This window comes from Scardinius erythrophthalmus (assembly GCF_964197995.2).
Source record: "Scardinius erythrophthalmus genome assembly, chromosome: 15".
Taxonomy (NCBI): Eukaryota; Metazoa; Chordata; class Actinopteri; order Cypriniformes; family Leuciscidae; genus Scardinius; species Scardinius erythrophthalmus.
In genome coordinates this window covers 28,238,779-28,259,454 of record NC_138235.1, presented here as the reverse complement: position 1 = coordinate 28,259,454, position 20,676 = coordinate 28,238,779, and the positions used below count along the sequence as shown (strand labels likewise).

Here is a 20,676-nt window from a genome sequence, read left to right as displayed (position 1 = left end):
TTTCAGATCATCAAGCCCTGATTAACCAGACCTAAGGAACATTTCTCCACCACCAGCCCTATTAACTTTGTTGAAAGTTGCAAAGCAGCACTTGTCTCTAAGTGCTCCTGTTATAATCGAAAAAAGAGCGACTCTTGGGATCTGTGAAAAGAAATAAGCGAGACGTTGCTTCCGGGCTGCGGATGTAGGTTCTGTAGGTCGAGTGGATATGTGCTATGTAAAAAAATTGAGCTGAGAAATTCATCTTTCTTGAGCCAATGTGGTTCTATATATTTAGCTCATCTGCACCGCAGACGTTTAGACCAAACGTCTGTCTCTCAGCAGTTCACATGCATGCACACACTGACATAAGCCATTAGTGGCTCATGCAGCATGAACAAGCGAAATCGGTTTGAAGCGATTTGACTGTCATTCAAATGTCTTTGTCTGAATTGTGAGAAAATGGGGTCATGTTGGCTGAGAGAGTGTACTGTGAAATGCATACCGTCTGTCGTACTCCATACTGCCAGTGCTGGCAAAGTCTGTGTGGTATCAGTGCATTTGCAGAGGAAGCTAAACCTGAGACCGGACGGACTGGTGTAAAAACACAGTGATTCATTCTGCCATTATCGGATTGAGAATGGATTGCATTGCTGTCCAATAGTGTGACGCTAGCAAGGTGTCAATACAAGCCTGCCTTTTTCTTTTTCACACCAATCACCATGACAACCCTCTGACTCTAGCGGCATGCAGCCATACACCCAACCCTCCCCCCATTCCTCCATCCCCCCATCTCTCTCTCTCTCTCTCTCTCTCTCTCTCTCTCTCTCTCTTCTCATCTGTCGCTACTTTCTTCCTGGCACAACTTCTGCATGTCCCTTATGTTTTCCCCAGCACACGGATGGTTGATGTGACGTTACATTCCAGGCTGTCAAACATGGTTAAGAGGTAGCCGTCTTAATATGCGACACTTTCCATGAACAGGGTGCAAAATGGGTCCAAAACTCATGAGTGATTGTCAACCTCACTATGTCAAAAGTTTCATATTATATAAGCTGTTTTATATTTTAGTCATTTTACACTGTATAAGGCTTATCATTTTTTCAACCCTGTTACCAGAATTTAGGAACTAAACGAATCGTTTAAAAACCTGATTAAATAAACATAAAAATTACATAGAAAAAGTTAATTAAAAAAATTGGAATGGTAAAACAAAGTTGCTGTAGTGTTACTTCTTAGGTGTCACTGTTTTTTAATACGGGGAAAATCAAGCAGGGTCCCAAAATGTGGGACACTGCTAAATATTACATGCTTGGGAATTAAACTGAATTAATAATTAAAAATAGTTGTTTACTACAAGGAATTGAATATAACTTCAAGAGTAGATACACATTTGATGGGTTTAAAACTAGCTATTCTATGTTGGTTTTATTTGATAGCACATTTAAAATCTGAGATTTTTGTCTCTAAAGCTTAGAAAAAAGTAATGAGACAGCAAAGGGCGCCATATTCATGGAAAGTGCTTGTTCGTCCTCATTATTCATATGCACTTGCTGAGTATTCTAGAATTTTAATCAGTGCTCATTTATATCTATCAAGAATAGAGATCAAAATATGTCATGTTCCAGGACTTCTTTTCCTCTCCTTTAAACTATAAAATTTTAAATTAAAACAGAACTATAAATACTGAGGATCATACATAATACAGAGGTTAGCAGTTCTGAAAGATTTTGTAAGAGAATGAAATATGATACACGCTATTAACTTTTTCAGTGCTTGAGTCATAAAGTGCAACAGCAAAATGGAAAACTTTTACATTTTTGGTCATTAAAAGCATTAAAAGCTATATGGTCATTTGATACGCTATGAGGATGCTGAACCAGTCTTTCTCACCAGATCCCGTCAGAAAATATCCGCTCTTCTGGTATCCAAAACCCTTAAACAGAGTTCTATTCGATATTCAAAACCAGTTCAAGTTTTGTCTGATACTTAAAACCAGTCAGCACTGCATTTGGTCTGATAGTATCAAAATGAATCGAATTGTGTTTTTCGCAGATTGTTGAAATTCGCTGAGAGATTCACGCTTTATCACTAGGGGCTTTCACACCGGAGGAATGTTTTCATTGTTCCTAAAACCTTTGGCGGAATTACCAGGAACTGGGAACGATTTTAGTTATAGTAACACCTTTTGGGGGGGCTAAATTAGCTTCCATTTCAGAGTAGTGTCAAACCCAGCACAATAGGAACTATCAGTGACGTAAATGTACGAATTGATTGGCTGAATGCAAACCATACGAAACACCAGGACCCCTCATTTTTAAAAAGGTGTATAAACACAGTTTATAGCCTAACTAACTCCACGAACATGGAAAACAGTGATAGATGGACAGACACCAGAGTCAAGGCACTTCTCAAACTTTACAATATGGAGTTGTTGAATGCAGAGCTTAAATATGGCCGACGGCCGGCTTACGTCACTTCAGAGTTCCTACTGGCAGTGCGAATACAACCAGGAAATAGCCATAGGGCAAGCCGCTGTCTTGCAGAGTTTGGCTCCAACCCTGGAAAAAAAACCTTACCTGCCTATAGCCTTAGTAATCCTCAATACATTGATTAGCTTGTTCAGGTGTGTTTTATTAGGGCTTGAGCTAAACTCTGCAGGACAGTGGCTCTCTAGGACCGAACTTGCCTACCCCTGCCTTAGGGGAACATTTAGTCCTCGGGGGACTGCCCTGGTGGCTAGTTCCTATAACTACCCGGTGCGAAAACACATATATCGACAAACCCCGGCAAACAGAATAACAGGAACTTCAGACAAGATTTCATCTTCAACCTCAAGATGAGACAGAAAACAGATAATGATCTAACACTTTTAAAATCCAACTATATTGTTTTTTAACATTAATGCATCCAATTCTCTTACCTAACTTCACAGCAAGCCCAGTGCAATTCTCAAATCTCCTTTCTTTCAGAAAAAGATTGATTAATGGTATTATGCTATTGCAGTGGGAAAAGGAAAGCACATGGAACAAATTACTACAATCCTTAGGGAAAGATAAGGTAAACAGATCAGAGTTACATTTTTATATAAAAAGGGATAGGCTTACGTAAAAAAATGACAAATTTAGTTTAAATATACTAGTTTTTTGTCTAGCCAACCGTATGTGCAATATGTATGCGTATGTATTGTTTACTGGAAATTTATTTTTCTAACTTTCTTAAATGTCAACCACCCACACAGATCTGTTGTAATCTAATGGAAGGTGGGAAGATTTGTTTTTGCTAACTAGCTGTCTCTATAGATAACCCCAGTCAATCTCTCTTCCTCTTTCCCAGCTCTCAGAGCCCTGTTCCTCTTCACATTAGTCTGTGCACTGGAACGCCACTCACTGCACTCTCACGTAAACACACATCCTCCATCACTTTAGAAACAGATTGCACCCGCAGTCCCATTAATAAAACTCAAGAGACCATAACTTCATAATAACAACAAACATATTGTTTCAACTATATTTCCATAAACTGTTCATGCAAAACTCCATCTCAAGCAGTTTTGGTCATTAAAGTTAACGGATATTAATTACCCATTCCTCTACAGTTAGTTGAAATCAATCACATGTAAATTTTCTCTGCAGGTAGTCACTGCAAGGGGTGCCAGCCATGGCTTGTTGCTTTTTACTGCCTCTTCCGGGCAAATATGTGTCCCTCTGACAGGTTTTTTTCCCTCTGGTGGCAAATCTAATTATGCCCAAAAGAAAGTACTGTGGAACTCGATTTCAGACTCAGCGGTAGTATCCTTTCAGCACATACTGATTTGGGCCCATCAAAGGCAACACGTTATCTCCCGCAACCAGCTTTGCCTTGGAGTTGTTAAAGTCGGGGTGTGGTATGACACTTCACTATGTTTGGGATCAAACACAAGCAATTCGATCATGATATACACCCTGGTTTTTCTCTAGTACTGTGACACAGCACATTGCATTTGTCCTCATTCTATATAAAGCAATACATCACAATGCTGCCCCAGTGAGCAACTACACGCAGTCGGTATATGCCGCATTTTTGTAATCTCTTTCGTTTCTCCCCCCAATCGCATCTGTAATCTGGGGCCAGTCTGTCCTTTTCTCCTCCTTTTTTCTGTGTCTGGCTATGTACTCCTGAAGGGGACTCAGCTGTAACCAGGGCTCTCTCGCTCTTCTCGCTTTCTCTCCCTCTCTCCAGGCTGATAACAGATGACAGCAGTATTTGGCCCTGATTCCTGGCTGAGTCTCAGCAGAGGACACAAGGGGAAATGGAGAGAAAGAGGCCCTTTCCCGGCAGTTACAGAACCGCTGGAAAGCCATAGAGAGAGTGTTTGACTACACAGAGCTGACGCCGGATGAATACACTAGTGGTTCTCTACTGGTTTTGTTTCAGGGTCAAGAACAAAAAGATACTGCAAGCATTTTTACTTCTCTTTTAAAAGTTGATAAGGCACTAAATTAGATTTTAATCAAGTTACAACTATACACAATTATATGTGTAGTTAATTACAAGGGCTATCAATTTAATATATAATAATAATAAAAAAATATATAATGTTAATATATATATAGTTGTTGTATATAATAAATATAATATAATTAATATAATAGGACTATAAAAAAATATATTATTTAACATATATTCACATATTAATATATTTAAACTATGCACAAGTATATGTGTAATTACTAAGGCTGTCAATTGAATAATACAATGTATTATAATATAAAAATCTATTATTAATTACCTCACACACACACACACACACACTATAACAGATGGAGCAAAGACAGAGCAAGAGAACACCAGTACTATCTTCTACCAAATCCAATTAAGATTCCATGATGTTCTCCCTAATCCATTCTGTCCAAGGTGGACGACTCAAGACTGGTCAGCATATCCGACCCGGTGTCAACCTCCATTCCTCAAAATGAGTTTACCAGCTTCCATATCCATGTCATTATCAGAGACATTATCAGAGACATTATCAGCCACATTAGAGGAGATTGAGTTACTAGCATCATGGTGTATATTACAGGCGATCAGAGAAATCTTCTCTGGCTCGAGCGACAGAGATAGTGGGAAGAGTTCCACGGCACTCAACAGAGCGTGTGAGCCGCAGTCGTAGCAATGGCAGCTTACATGTCACAGAAATTTACACTTCATTGTAGCTTCTTTTACACAAGAGAGCCGACGGAACGCATGTCTAATCCTTATAAAAATAAACCAGACAGGTGGCCTGACAGTGGCTTCACTGCGGGAGAAGGAAAACCAACAGAGTGTAAGACGAAATACTGGAAGGATGAGTGAATGAGAAGAGAGAATGTTTGTGACAACAGAAGCAGCGCTCTCCATACTCTGTTAGCCTTAAGAGAAGGGAAATGAACCTGCACGATGTAAGTTTGTTTTGTACGAGTAAAAGGACGTTTGTTAATTAGTGTCATAGGCTGATGAGATAAGTAGACTGGTATCTTCTGCAGGGGAAGGTTCTGCTAGTGGCATCCAGTGAGTGTGTGTTGCGCAAGCTTTTGATTTCATATGTGCGAGTGTGTCTGTATACATTTTGTCATAGTTTATCACTGTCAGCTGTGACATTTTAATGGCTACAGGCATCCTCTCTCTCTCTCTCTCTCTCTCTCTCTCTCTCTATATATATATATATATGCACACACTTTGACAGACTTCGCCTCTTTTCACAGTTTTAGTGATGCTTGGTAAGTGAAGCATCACTATTATTATTATAATGTTAGAGATTTGAACAAACCATTACCCCTAAAGTATTCAAATTGCCACATAACGTGTCCCATACTGTTTGTGCTCTAGATATAAATGATACCTCAAATTGAGCCGCTTATTGAGGAGAGGTGAGCTATTTCTTTACGACGAATGATAAAATGGGTGGAAAATGGCACAAAAACTGCAATTAGATGGTGAAAAAATTTAAATAAATAAATCCCACTTACTCTAAAGGAGGAAACTGGCAACTCACTGATCTAGCAACTGCATATCAATTTCCCAGCAACCACCCACAAAATCTTAGCAACCATACAGCAAACCGCCAAAAAATACCCTGGCAATCACCTAAAACACCATATCAACCCCCTGAAAACAACCTAGCCTATCTTTAAGGCAAACTTTTGCAAATGCAAGCATCACTCTCATGCAAAAATCTTTTTTTCTATCGGTCCTTACAAAAAATAAATAAATTAATTAATAAATAAATTTCGCTCCCTATCATCTCTCTACCTATTCTGTCATTCCTTGTGAACCTCCTCCCAGCCCCATTCCCTTGGCTCTCTTCAAAGATCATTTCTTGTCCCCTCACAACACTCTCTTTCTTGATGCGCATCTTCATCCTGCACTCATCCGGGAGCCCCACCCAGCCCCTCACCCCTCAGGTCATCCCATTGTCCATCTGCATAATTACCTCATTAAGCTTCTTAGCATTGTTTATGACCCTGTATCTTTTTCTCCACAAGGTCTCTCCATCCGTTTTTCTTTGTCCCCTCAGCACTCTCATTTTTCAGCGTACCCCCAATTTGCCACCGTTAGCACTTCAGTTATACATAACTCTCTCCCTCTCCTCTTCCTTTCCCCTCCACTCTTCCATGCCCTTTCATCTCGCTTTGCTCACTCCAAATGCGAGTATGCGGAATAACATCTCTCAAGTTTGTTGTTGTTTATCAGCTCCTTTTTCCCTAAAGTGTGCGTTGAGATACAGCACCGTCGATTTTGCAGTGGTGCACTGCAGTAACACATCAACATCATAAACACAGGCATTGCTGGTTTTACATTCAGCCCCAGTTATCTCCTGTCTGTGAAAACGCGCACAGCCTCACACGACACGCAAGGAGGAGAAAGTGAAAGCTGAAACAACACAAGGACGCACACATATACTGCTCAAAGCCTAACCCAGAGTAAGCAAAGCTTAGCTGTGATAATCTTTCTAGTAATAAAACCGTAATGTAGGCTATCCATTGCTAAGAGCAGGATATACAGGAAATAAGACACTCAAGAGCATTTATGTGTATAAATGTCACACTTTTGCCCTGCTGGAATTTGCTTAATGTGATTTATCCAAGCAGGACCTGTTCCTGGATCAACATTTAGGCTGATACTGCAACCAATCAGATTTTAGAGCCAACATTTTTCAATATTAAAATGATGTGCTGCTTCCACTGAGATTCTGAAGTGCCCTTCAAGTTAACAATTAACGTGCAGATTGAATTCATACTACATGCATACTTGTAGAAACGTATTTAATTAAATTAACACTAGGCAATGGACCTTTTTCCGCCGATGAAGTTTAAACAGAATTTCACAAATGTGACCACATCTTAGCGTAGCAACCTTGTAAAATTGCCTTTCTGCAACATCATCTGAAACAATTTTCAAAAATGGTGCATGGCTTGGGTTGAGAGATACATTAACGCGATTGACGCGATTAACCAATCATTTCGCTCTGATTATAGGGTTATTATTGTTCGATAGGAATATTGTTCTACAACCAACAAAGGATGTTGATCCAAGAACACGTTCTACTTGGGTAAATCACATGGTCACCATGATTTTGCCAAGCAAGATATTTTGCTGATCCTGGAAAAACATTCCTGTCTGAAAATGTTGTCCTAACCATATCCCTACCCCTAAACCTAACCCTAGCCATAACTTATCCCTGAAATCAGAGGGAAATGATAACACTGATGTAGAAGCACCTAACCCTACTTGTAAGCCTAACCTTGACATAAGCTGTAAACTTGCCCCTCATATCTGATTGGTTGATTGGAATGTTGTTCTAGGATCAAAAAAGATGTTGATCCTGGAACATGTAAGCCTACTTGGTGAAATCTAGGGCTGACTTCTAATAGTCGAGGATTCGACGATTCGATTCGGAGAGGTCTGATTCGACTATGAACCTCATAGTGGAATACATGGGCGTCAGTTTGGTTTGAAATGTGCTGGGGACAGAGACGCATTCGCATTTTCAGAAGGGCTGGGTACCATTTTTATTTTATTTTTTCAGGTCATGTTTTGAAAGACGATGTCCTGTAGCTTACTAATGTAAATAAATAAAAAAGTATTCAAAAATCTGCTTCACATTTTCAGCAGGGCTGCGGAGCGGCTGTGAGTTGACTCCACACGGTTCTCATGTGCGTTAAAAAGCTTTACATGGTTTAATGTACCTAAACAATGATAACCAAATTCCCCTCTCATGTTGCTCCACATAACCACTTAAAATGATAAAAAAAAATCGAAACCAGAGTCCAATTATTATGGACGTTATCTGTTATTAAGCGTTTCTGCTTCACATTTTCAGCAGGGCTGCGGAGCGGCTGTGAGTTGACTCCACACGGTTCTCATGCGCGTTAAAAGCTTTACATGGTTTAATGTACCTAAACAATGATTACCAAATTCCCCTCTCATGTTGCTCCACATAACCACTTAAAATGATAAAAAAAAATCGAACCCAGAGTCCAATTATTATGGACGTTATCTGTTATTAAGCGTTTCTGCTTCACATTTTCAGCAGGGCTGCGGAGCGGCTGTGAGTTGACTCCACACGGTTCTCATGTGCGTTAAAAAGCTGACTCCACACGGTTCTCATGTACGTTAAAAAGCTGACTCCACACGGTTCTCATGTACGTTAAAAAGCTTACGTTGTTTAATGTACCTAAACAACCATCACCAAATTTCTCTCTCATATTGCTCCTCATGTTTATGAAATGTTATGATATATGTGTGATATATATGTGTTTTTTAGCTCTTTTGTTTGAAATGGAAAAAATCTAGCTGCTATCTAAAAAAAAAAAAAAAAAAAAAAGGTTCGACTATCAGTCGACTACGGCAAAATCTAACGAATCAGATTCGACTATGAAAATCCTTAGTCGAAAACAGCCCTAGTGAAATCACGTTCACCAGCACAACAGCATCTACATTACAGTGTTTAGTCTGCTGCTTCTCCGCTTATATCACAATTGTTCTTGCTTTGTTGTTTGCTGCTTATTTGTCTGGTAGGAATGGTGGGTGGTTTAATCAAACATAACTTCGCGCTTCAACAGAGCATCACAACTCCAGCATCAAGACTACAATTAACGTCTAAATCGTTCAAATGTGTGCAGTCGCCTCGTCAAAGAAAGGACAGCTAAAATGTGTGATTCTCGAGATTCTTTTCTCTTGATTGTCATCCATCTGAGCCCTGTAAGAGGGATGTGTTGCATCTTTCCTTGGTCCTGACTTGCCCCACCATCCCCAGGTCTTAATGTGCTTCTGGGTGGTTGGCGGGTGCAGTGTGAAATAGGACTTTACAGTAGGTGAGATTAAATTAGCGGAGTGCATGGGGATCACACTCACCAGAGCACTGATCCTGCAGTAATGAATATATCATGTTTGACACAACGCTTTTGACTCCGCTAGAACAAACACTCAAAGCCCCAGGCCTGTCACAAAAACCCACAAACACTCTCACAGTTATTCCACTGGAGGACTGAAAAGCACTGGAAAGCTGAGCTGGAGTCAAGAAGACCAGACCAATACCAGGGCAAAACTAGACCCATTGAGACCCAGACCATGACTAGACCCATTAAGACACAAAATTAAATTCAGACTTCACACAGATCCAGATCGAAAGAAGACCTACTGAGACTCAGATCCAGACTAGACCCATCTAGACCCAGACCTGTGAGTCCAAGAACCAGGCGGTCAATTTTATTAAACAGAAAAAGGGAAAAAGTTAATAAAACGAATGCTAAAATATAAAGGATATTAATTCCTAAAAATATTCAAAAGTATATATTAAAATATAATATTAAAGATATCACCATATTAAATATTAAATGTATATCAAAAACTTACGGAGCCCCCCTAGTCCCACTTTGGCAAAAAAAATTTATTATAACTATCTTGTGGCCTCAAGATAGTAACTCGTGGCCTCAAGATAGTAACTCGTGGCCTCAAGATAGTATATCTCGTGGCCTCAAGATAGTAACTCGTGGCCTCAAGATACTAACTCGTGGCCACGAGAAAGTGAGTTTTTTCAAGGCGAACGTTTCCATGTTAATGTTTCCATGGCGACGCGTCACGCGATTGACCGCAGCCACAATAATACTGTATGACAGATGTGTCGCTTTTATTTCGCTTTTCCTTTTTTATTCAAAATATTCACAAACTTGCTTACCATGTCATCAACTAGCCTATCTGATATTCCGATTCTCACATACGTGTAAGTGAGTGTGTTTGGTCGTTTAAAAACCTTTATAAATAATCTTGATCTATAATAACATGATGGGCGCTGCAATGTTGTCCGTCGGATTTACAGCACGTGAATTCATCAGTTTCTCCCGAAATAAATGCAAGAAAGTGGCCAGTGAACTGAGAAGAATAGAGTAAACTTTATAGTTCCTTGTCTTGCACTATGTTTGTCTAATATGAATAACACATGTCGGCAAATTATCTTTGAATAGATTGTTATTGCTGCTTCCACAGACATCAGTGTGTTTTACAAACTCCAAATGTATTGTTTTACTCGTGCTTATGTGTATTTAAATATCTGAAACCAAAAATAAACATTATGAAGTTGAAAAACTGCTTAGTTGTGATGACAGTGCAGAACTACGGAGCCCCCCTAGTCCCACTTTGGCAAAAAAAAATTATTATAACTATCTTGTGGCCTCAAGATAGTAACTCGTGGCCTCAAGTAACTCGTGGCCTCAAGATACTAACTCGTGGCCTCAAGATACTAACTCGTGGCCTCAAGATACTAACTCGTGGCCTCAAGATACTAACTCGTGGCCTCAAGATACTAACTCGTGGCCTCAAGATACTAACTCGTGGCCTCAAGATACTAACTCGTGGCCTCAAGATACTAACTCGTGGCCTCAAGATACTAACTCGTGGCCTCAAGATACTAACTCGTGGCCACGAGAAAGTGAGTTTTTTCAAGGCGAACGTTTCCATGGCGACGCGTCACGCGATACACCGCAGCCACAATAATACTGTATGACAGATGTGTCGCTTTTATTTCGCTTTTCCTTTTTTATTCAAAATATTCACAAACTTGCTTACCATGTCATCAACTAGCCTATCTGATATTCCGATTCTCACATACGTGTAAGTGAGTGTGTTTGATCGTTTAAAAACCTTTATAAATAATCTTGATCTATAATAACATGATGGGCGCTGCAATGTTGTCCGTCGGATTTACAGCACGTGAATTCATCAGTTTCTCCCGAAATAAATGCAAGAAAGTGGCCGGTGAACTGAGAAGAATAGAGTAAACTTTATAGTTCCTTGTCTTGCACTATGTTTGTCTAATATGAATAACACATGTCGGCAAATTATCTTTGAATAGATTGTTATTGCTGCTTCCACAGACATCAGTGTGTTTTACAAACTCCAAATGTATTGTTTTACTCGTGCTTATGTGTATTTAAATATCTGAAACCAAAAATAAACATTATGAAGTTGAAAAACTGCTTAGTTGTGATGACAGTGCAGAACTACGGAGCCCCCCTAGTCCCACTTTGGCAAAAAAAAATTATTATAACTATCTTGTGGCCTCAAGATAGTAACTCGTGGCCTCAAGATAGTAACTCGTGGCCTCAAGATACTAACTCGTGGCCTCAAGATAGTATCTCGTGGCCTCAAGATACTAACTCGTGGCCTCAAGATAGTAACTCGTGGCCTCAAGATACTAACTCGTGGCCTCAAGATACTAACTCGTGGCCTCAAGATACTAACTCGTGGCCTCAAGATAGTAACTCGTGGCCACGAGAAAGTGAGTTTTTTCAAGGCGAACGTTTCCATGGCGACGCGTCACGCGATACACCGCAGCCACAATAATACTGTATGACAGATGTGTCGCTTTTATTTCGCTTTTCCTTTTTTATTCAAAATATTCACAAACTTGCTTACCATGTCATCAACTAGCCTATCTGATATTCCGATTCTCACATACGTGTAAGTGAGTGTGTTTGATCGTTTAAAAACCTTTATAAATAATCTTGATCTATAATAACATGATGGGCGCTGCAATGTTGTCCGTCGGATTTACAGCACGTGAATTCATCAGTTTCTCCCGAAATAAATGCAAGAAAGTGGCCGGTGAACTGAGAAGAATAGAGTAAACTTTATAGTTCCTTGTCTTGCACTATGTTTGTCTAATATGAATAACACATGTCGGCAAATTATATTTGAATAGATTGTTATTGCTGCTTCCACAGACATCAGTGTGTTTTACAAACTCCAAATGTATTGTTTTACTCGTGCTTATGTGTATTTAAATATCTGAAACCAAAAATAAACATTATGAAGTTGAAAACACTGCTTAGTTGTGATGACAGCGCTGAACGCGTCCGACTCTGGCTCAGCGCCAGCCAATGCGCGAAAGCACAGTTTGGATCTGGCAGCACTGAACATTCTAAATGTGGCGCCGTACTCTCAGGGGCTAGTTGATGACATGGTAAGCAAGTTTGTGAATATTTTGAATAAAATAGGAAAAGCGAAATAAAAGCGACACATCTGTCATACAGTATTATTGTGGCTGCGGTGTATCCCGTGACGCGTCGCCATGGAAACGTTCGCCTTGAAAAAACTCACTTTCTCGTGGCCACGAGTTACTATCTTGAGGCCACGAGATATACCTTGAGGCCACGAGTTACTATCTTGAGGCCACGAGATACTATCTTGAGGCCACGAGTTACTATCTTGAGGCCACGAGTTACTTGAGGCCACGAGTTACTATCTTGAGGCCACAAAATAGTTATAATAATTTTTTTTTGCCAAAGTGGGACTAGGGGGGCTCCGTAAAAACTAAAACTTATGTGATCTAAATAATTTTATCGTTCATGTTCACATCCATTTAGATTCAGACCTTTCAGTCCATGAACCAGGATATCAGTGTAAATGAAATTAAACAGAAGAAATGCTAAAATAAAAAAAATATTAAAGATATAAAATGTGTAAAATATTAAAATGTTCAAGCCATTAAAATAGTAAAAAAAAAGTATATATATATATATATATATATATATATATATATATATATTATATATATATATATATATATATATATATATAAGTGCTATGCATAAGTTTAGACACCCATACTAAAGTTGACTAAAAAGAGGAATAAAAAAATCATCTTTTGGAAACTGAACTTAATGCCTTAATTTAAAATATTAGGAAAAATCCAACCTTTAAGGACACCAATTTTCTTTGTGAATGAATAATGTATCGTAAATAAATAAATATCCTTCCTTAAAATACAGGGTGCATAAGTTTGGACACCCCTATGTTAAATTCCCATAGAGCCAGGCAGATTTTTATTTTTAAAGGCCAGTTACTTCATGGATCCAGGATACTATGCATCCTGATAAAGTTCCCTTGGCCTTTGGAATTAAAATAGCCCCACATCATCACATAGCCTTCACCATACCTAGAGATTGGCATGGAGTACTTTCCATAAGATCATCTCTCAATGCAAATCAAACTAGCTATTAGGCTAACTGAAATAAAACCATGCCAATCTCTAGGTATGGTGAAGGAAATAATGAAAATATTTAAATACAAATAATCTTAAAAATATTCAAGGAAAACATTTTGTGTATATATATATATATATATATATATATATATATATATATATATATATAAAAAATCCTCTCTAAATAAATATATTTAGATAAATAAAATATCCTCTCATGGACTCTGGCCTTGGTCTGGGATCATAAACTGTCTCAGATGCAGAGGTGTCAAAAGTATTCACAGTCATTACTCAGGTAGAAGTATAGATACTAGAGTTTAAAAAGACTTCTGTAGAAGTTGAAGAATCAACTCAAGCTTTTTACTCAAGTAAGAGTATAAAAAATAATTGTAATCTCTTATAAATAGTATAAAAGTAATCTCTCTCTCGCTCTCTCGCGACGCGATTTGCCTCGATTTCTCCCTCGCTTACCGCATCTAGGTTTCCTTCGGAGGACTTTTGGCGCTGCGCACAAACAAATGTGCCTACAGCCTCTCACAAGTTAGAAAGACACCACAACGCCAATCAGTTTAGTGATGTGTATTCAGGAGGCGGGAGTCAGGTCTAAACCGTTGGTGTAATTGGCCAATTTTTTTTTATTTTTTTTTATTTTACGACGACAAGCCGAAATTAAATAGGAGTAACGAGGCTATTTTTAAAATGTAAGGAGTAGAAAGTACAGATAATTGCGTCAAAATGTAAGGAGTAGAAGTAAAAAGTCGTCTGAAAAATAATTACTCCAGTAAAGTATAGATACCCCACATTTCTACTTAAGTAAGGTAACGAAGTATTTGTACTTCGTTACTTGACACCTCTGCTCAGATGTAGACTTTATTTATAAGAAAGGAGTCAGAACGACAGTGACTGTTTTGAACATCTCCAGATCTAGCAGACGTTTAGCCCACGGCCACAATATAGTCACCCATTCCAGTCCAGGTCATCTCACAATAAAAATCAAACAGCAGATTTTCAATAAATTATGAATAAATGATGTAGAAAAAAATGGTTCACTGCAGAATGCAGATATAGGCATTATGTGAAGGCTGATTAGTAAAACATGTTTAGTTAAAATTCAAAGAAGTTAGAAGAACAGTGAAATAGCAGGGAAACTCGTGACTACTGAGAAGTCCATGTCAATAGACTACACATCTCCTCAGTACTCGAGACCTCTCACAAAGCAGAGATTCACTCATTCATTCAGTCAATAATGCATCTTTCATTGAAAAGAGATATTAAGAGGAATGAGGCAACTGTTCTTTGGACAAAGACATGGCTTTATTTCCCAGACTGTGGGAGTAGACCGCACTTGTTTTAGCACAGCTGCATTTTCTCTCAACAATTTTTTACTTTGTTGTTTTGTTGACAGTCACAACCTACGCATTTTAAATAACAAAGCTTGTTAAGAGAGCTTTGAATAACTTCTGCTGTCAAAATCAAGCAGTTAGGCGTATGAGCAGTTACCCCTTTGCCCAAGAGGGGTTTCAACTTTATGTTGTTGATGTTGGTTTGTTTTTGATTTATCGCCTGCTTTTTGGTGATTAAATCTAAAGAATTGACTGATTTAAAGTGACCTCTGTCAGCATAAGTTAATTTCATCAGCATATTTAGGGCCGACTCTTTGAGATGGCTGCATTACGCTCTCAATTGCATGATTGGCTTCATTTTGTGAAGCTTTGCATGTGGGGTTAAAAAAAAAAAAAAAAAAAAAATGCAATTCATTCTTTGATTGAACCCATTACTTTGATTGCAGTCTAGAGAAGTATTTTGCTTGGCAATGTATGAATAAAGATACAGCCTTGAAGGAGCAGGAAAATAAAAATCACTTGCGAGTGCCGAAAAGAACAATAGAGTGGATTGTTCGAAGCTTGACATCGTTTTCTTCCTTAAAAAATGACTTTACATGAAAATTGAAGTTTTTTTTATACAGGGTTACAAATGATATTCAATCTCTCCTCGGTTACTTTATTTCAAGCAACTGGTTTGACAAGCAGAAAAAAAGTGTGTGTGTGATGTATATATATGTGTATGTATATATATATATATATATATATAGGTGGTGTTTTAAAATGAGGCGGCAAAGTCATATAAATTTCATCAAGTTCGTTTTTTAACACATTTTTACATTTATTCCAAAATAATAACTAAAGGCAGTAACAATTTATTTTATTTAAAAATTTGTTTTATTTTTTGTAATAAACGCCCCTGTCAATACACACACACACACACAGTATGTTGCATATATCATATTATTTATTATTTTCTAATCCAGTTTTTTGAGACACTGCCTCCCTTGGATACGCCCCTGAGATATGCATATATATGTATGTGTATGTGTGTATATAGTGTCAAGGGCGTTTATTACAAAAAAAGAAAACAAATTGATATACATACACACACACATACATATAAACAAATACACACATACATACATATATATACATATATATATATATATATATATATATATATAGCCTATACTCAGGGGCGTATCCAAGGGAGGCAGTGTCTAAAAAAAAACTGGATGAGAAAATAATCGATATTACAAAAAATAAATCAAATAGTATATATTTGTATAAATATATGTATATATATATATATATATATATGACGTATATATATATGACGTGTATATATATATATATATATATATATATATATATATATATATATTTTTTTTTTTATTTATTTTTTTTTTTTTTTGATAATACAGAAGGAGGAGGAAGTAGTTTCTGTATTGATTTCTAACATCTCATGATCTCCTGTTAAAATTTGAGTAAGTTACAAACACCTTGACTCATTTTGCTCTAATTGGCCAGTTTGGTCATCATGTGCTCTTTTAAATCAGCCTAATGTATCCTGCCCCCCTCCTTGTCGTCCTCCAGGCTCGTCTGACCGTCTCTTGTCCTGCCCCTCCTGTCTGCAGAGAGCCGTTCCAACCGCAGCCTCGCCAGCCTCTGAAAACGGCTTTAACTTATGTTTCTGTCTCTCTGTGGAGGTCGACCAGTCAGCAGAGCGGCGGCATGGGTACTTAAAACAGGGAGTTGCGGGGGGATTTTTTGCTCATCATACATGCGAGAGCGGATGTGCCAGCGACACCAAGACCCTGAGGCGATAACAGGTGGCTGTGGAGACTCGCGGGCTGTGCTGTTTCTCCCCAGAGCTCCTCTGTAACGGCACATCCACAACAGATGCTCTGCATCTGAGAGCTGTGCTTCTAGGGTTATTCTTGCATGCTGCTATGGTGGTGTTTTGGATGTCAAAACAGAGGCCATCAAGTCAAGTCACCTTGATTTTTATAGTGCTTTATACAATACAGATTGTTTATAGCAGCTTATAAACAGGAAAGTTATAGAATCAGTGACGCAAACTTCAAATATGAGACAAATAAAAATTCTACTGTAAAGCAGTTCTAAAAAGACAATAGTGCCATTATTCAGCTCAGTGTTTGTTCAGTTCAATAAACATTATGAAACTAGTTTTAATTCAGCTATAAGCAGTTCTATGGAAGACAATAGTATCGTATCGTTATTCACCTTGAGTCAGTTCAATGTTGATTCAATTCAGATTAATCAATGTTGCAAATTTCATCAATTATGAAATCAATTAAATTCAGCTATAAAGCAGCTCTATGGAAGACAATAGTTATCATTCAGTTCATTTCAGTTCTAGTTTTGTTCTCATCTGATAGTGTTGGTGCAGTCAAATCGATAATATTACTAAATATTAAGTGTCTTTTAAAGTCGGCATGAAACGCAAGTTGCAATAGTCTAATCTTACCTATTGTGACGTATATACAAGTGAAATGGCTTCTTGAACAAGAAAAAAAATGTAGGGGGGGACTAGATTTTGTTCATGGGGAATTGATTGGATCATTGTTGTTTGCTATTGCCATGATCTCATGTGAGTCGGGTTTTCCAGCCGAGCGGGTTCGGTCCAAAACTTTGACCAGTGCCTCGGACACGGGTCGGGTTCAGTATTAGAGGCATCGGGTCTCGGGGAATTTCAAATAAATGTGCTTTTTCCGAATGGACCCGAGAAGACCCAAATTCTTTTAAACAATTTTGGGCATTTAGCAAAATGTTATTTAAAATAATTCTATAACAATGTTATAATCTCACTTTTTCTAAGTTCTCTCTGTATAAATAAGTCTAAATAAGTAAATGAAAGTAATGGAGTAGCGACCATGTCAGGACACCGGGATTTTTCCTGTCAATGCAACGGGTCAACGTTCAGTCGGGTTCGAAAATAGATGCCGTCGGGTCAGACTCTGGTCTAGTTTTATCGGGTCTGTCTCGGTTTTTCTTTAAATTTTTTTTTTGTTTATGAACGTCGGGTTCGGGTAAGAAATGATTTGGGTCGAGTACAGATTTTAGGACCCGAGAACACCTCTTGTCCAGCCCTTACACCGACGTCAGAGAAAAGACGCCATTGCAATAGGGTCGGGAAGTTATTTTGATTAAAGATTACAAATGCACATGAATTTTAATAAAAAGAATAATGTGCACAGATAAATCATTTATAATAAACACTGCAATATTCCATAAAAAAATAAGATGGTGGTTTTAATTGTGATTTCGTGATGACTTTAAACCCCAACTAAGCAAGCCAAATGCCACAGTGGCATGAACCCAAACTCCATCAGGTTTCTTGAGAGAAACCAGGCTCAGTCAGAGGGCTAGATCTCCTCAGGCCAAATGAAGGAACATGGTATGATTATTGAATCCATGCAGCATCACAAGTCAGTGGAAATGCAATAGTTGTAATCTGTCCAGCAGGTCAAAACGAAGGACATCAAAGAAGAATGATGGCTTTTTTTCTTAGACCTTCTTTTAATAGATCCCTCCCTGCTCCAATCCTGTCCCTTCCCTCGTTGACCTTGCACCCATTCTCCCTCTCTCTCTCTGTGTTGATCTCCTCAGACAGCATAAGTGCACATATATTATTGGCCTGCGCAACGGCTTCGCCTGTCAAACGTGACCCCACCCTCTTTCCTTTCTTTCATCCCTCCTAAATCTCTCCAGCTCGTCCATCCATCTGTACCCACAGCTCAATTAAAGCCTCTGCCTCTGAGGAGAAGATTTTGCAGAGGCAGATCATATTTTTCTGTGCACACAGACTGATGGTATGGCACAGTAAAAGCAAGATCACCGACAGTATGATGGATGTGGAGCAGAGAATGGATATCACTCCACACTCTCATGGCCTAAGCACCTGTTTGCAGTCTACAGACACCTTGTCGATAATCAATTCCAAGTGATTTATCCTAGAAAGACACAAGTCATTGTCTCTCAGCGACAGGCAAGTAGTCAAAATTCCTTTGCAGGGAGATAAACTGAGGATAACCCACAATAAGTAGCTCTACCGACAGAATATGGTATTAGGATGGAATTCTTTGAAGAACCTTGAAATATCATATTAATACCATGGTTTCATTATACCATAAGCAGCTCTACATTTGATAAAACTGACATGGTAATTGTTTTTTGAATATTATATCATATATTATATTACAATATAATGTAAAATAAATCCCTCAACTAGTACTGGCACAATACTTTTCTTGTAAGGGTTAATCAAAATCTTTAATTATACAACAAAATCATGGTTATTACCTTGAAATTCACATAATTTACCACACAGATACCATGGTCTTGAATATGGCCATCATTATACCATAAGCAGCACTAGAATAGAATATGTAATGTAATATAATATATATATAAACTTTCTTTGTAAGGGTTAACGAAAATGTTTAATTATACAAATAAATCATGGTATTTCAGTGGTATTCTTTGAAGTAGTAAGAAATACCACATAAATACCATGATTTTGAATATAATACCATGGTAAAATCATGTTTCATCCTATAATGTTATTATATAACCTAACATGTAAATACCATGTTTTATGAATATTGCAATCATTGTACTTCCACAGTACTTTTTTTGTAAGGGTAAATTAAATATATTTTACAACAATTTCATGTTATGACAGTACTCTATAAGTACCTTGGAATAACATGTAAATAACATGGTTTATGAATATAATAATCACTGTAACACCGTACTACGACAGTACTTTTGAACTTAATTTTAAGGTAATATCATAGTAATCGTAGTAATAGGCCTATAATATAAATATAATCACTGTACTATGGTAGTACCAAAGTACTTTCGGCGTATAAGAGTAAAAAAAATGACAATTTCATTATATAATCATGGTATTATTTAAAGTACAATGAGAGAGTACAATGAAAATACCATGGTTATAAATATAATAATAGGCATATAATATAATTTTATCATTGTACTACTACAGTACAGTGACAATGTCATGACAGAATCATGGTATTCTTTAAAGTACATTATATGGGGTACCAATAATATAATTAATGTATATTATGAATATAAATCACTGTACCATGGTACTACTTCTCTTCGGTTTTAGAATTCGGTTTAATTTAATGACAAGAGTTTATGTAGAGCAGTATGCCATAAACTTTGCTAACAGAGCAAATAATTTGCAACCTGAGCGCTGTGAGCGAGACCCACCCTGAATCAAACATGCTGGTGCGCTGCCAGGTGAGGGTGTCTGCGTTTAGGAGACGGAAAATAAATGCAGGCCCCACCCAATGCTCACATATATTTGCTATTGCCGCCTGGCCCATCAAAGCATCATTATGTTTTCTGTAACGCACACACCATCACACTACTGCGGACCACCAATACTCTCAAAACCACAACCCTCTCATGGGTGATTAACACAATTATAACAAAACGACGGGGGAGGGAGGACCAACCTTATAGATAATGCATGAATTATTAACAATTATACACCGTGATACTAATAAAACATGCATTTAAAGCCTCAAAAAAAATAAAATAAGACTGTAACAACTGTACCAAACAACAACTATTGATGCCATTGAAGTACATCTCATTAAATACAACAAATGTTTGCCTAACATCTAGGTGAATAAGACTGCTAAATGCAACCAGACCAGCACATGCAGCAAGACGGACACAAATATTTAAAGAAGGAGTGCAAAGACCTGCATTAAAAACAGAAGAGCCTGTTGCTGAAATCACATGGGATGTTTGTGAATCCACCAGAGAACTGTTTCTGTTTATGACAGGGCAACTCAAGGAGACAAT

At 37.9% G+C, this 20,676-nt stretch overlaps 1 protein-coding gene across 1 annotated transcript in view; it reads right to left on the bottom strand.

The window, feature by feature from the left end:
• l1cama (L1 cell adhesion molecule, paralog a) overlaps positions 1 to 20,676 on the bottom strand; it is a 53,655-nt gene that overhangs the window by 32,521 nt on the left and 458 nt on the right. The window lies entirely within an intron of this gene.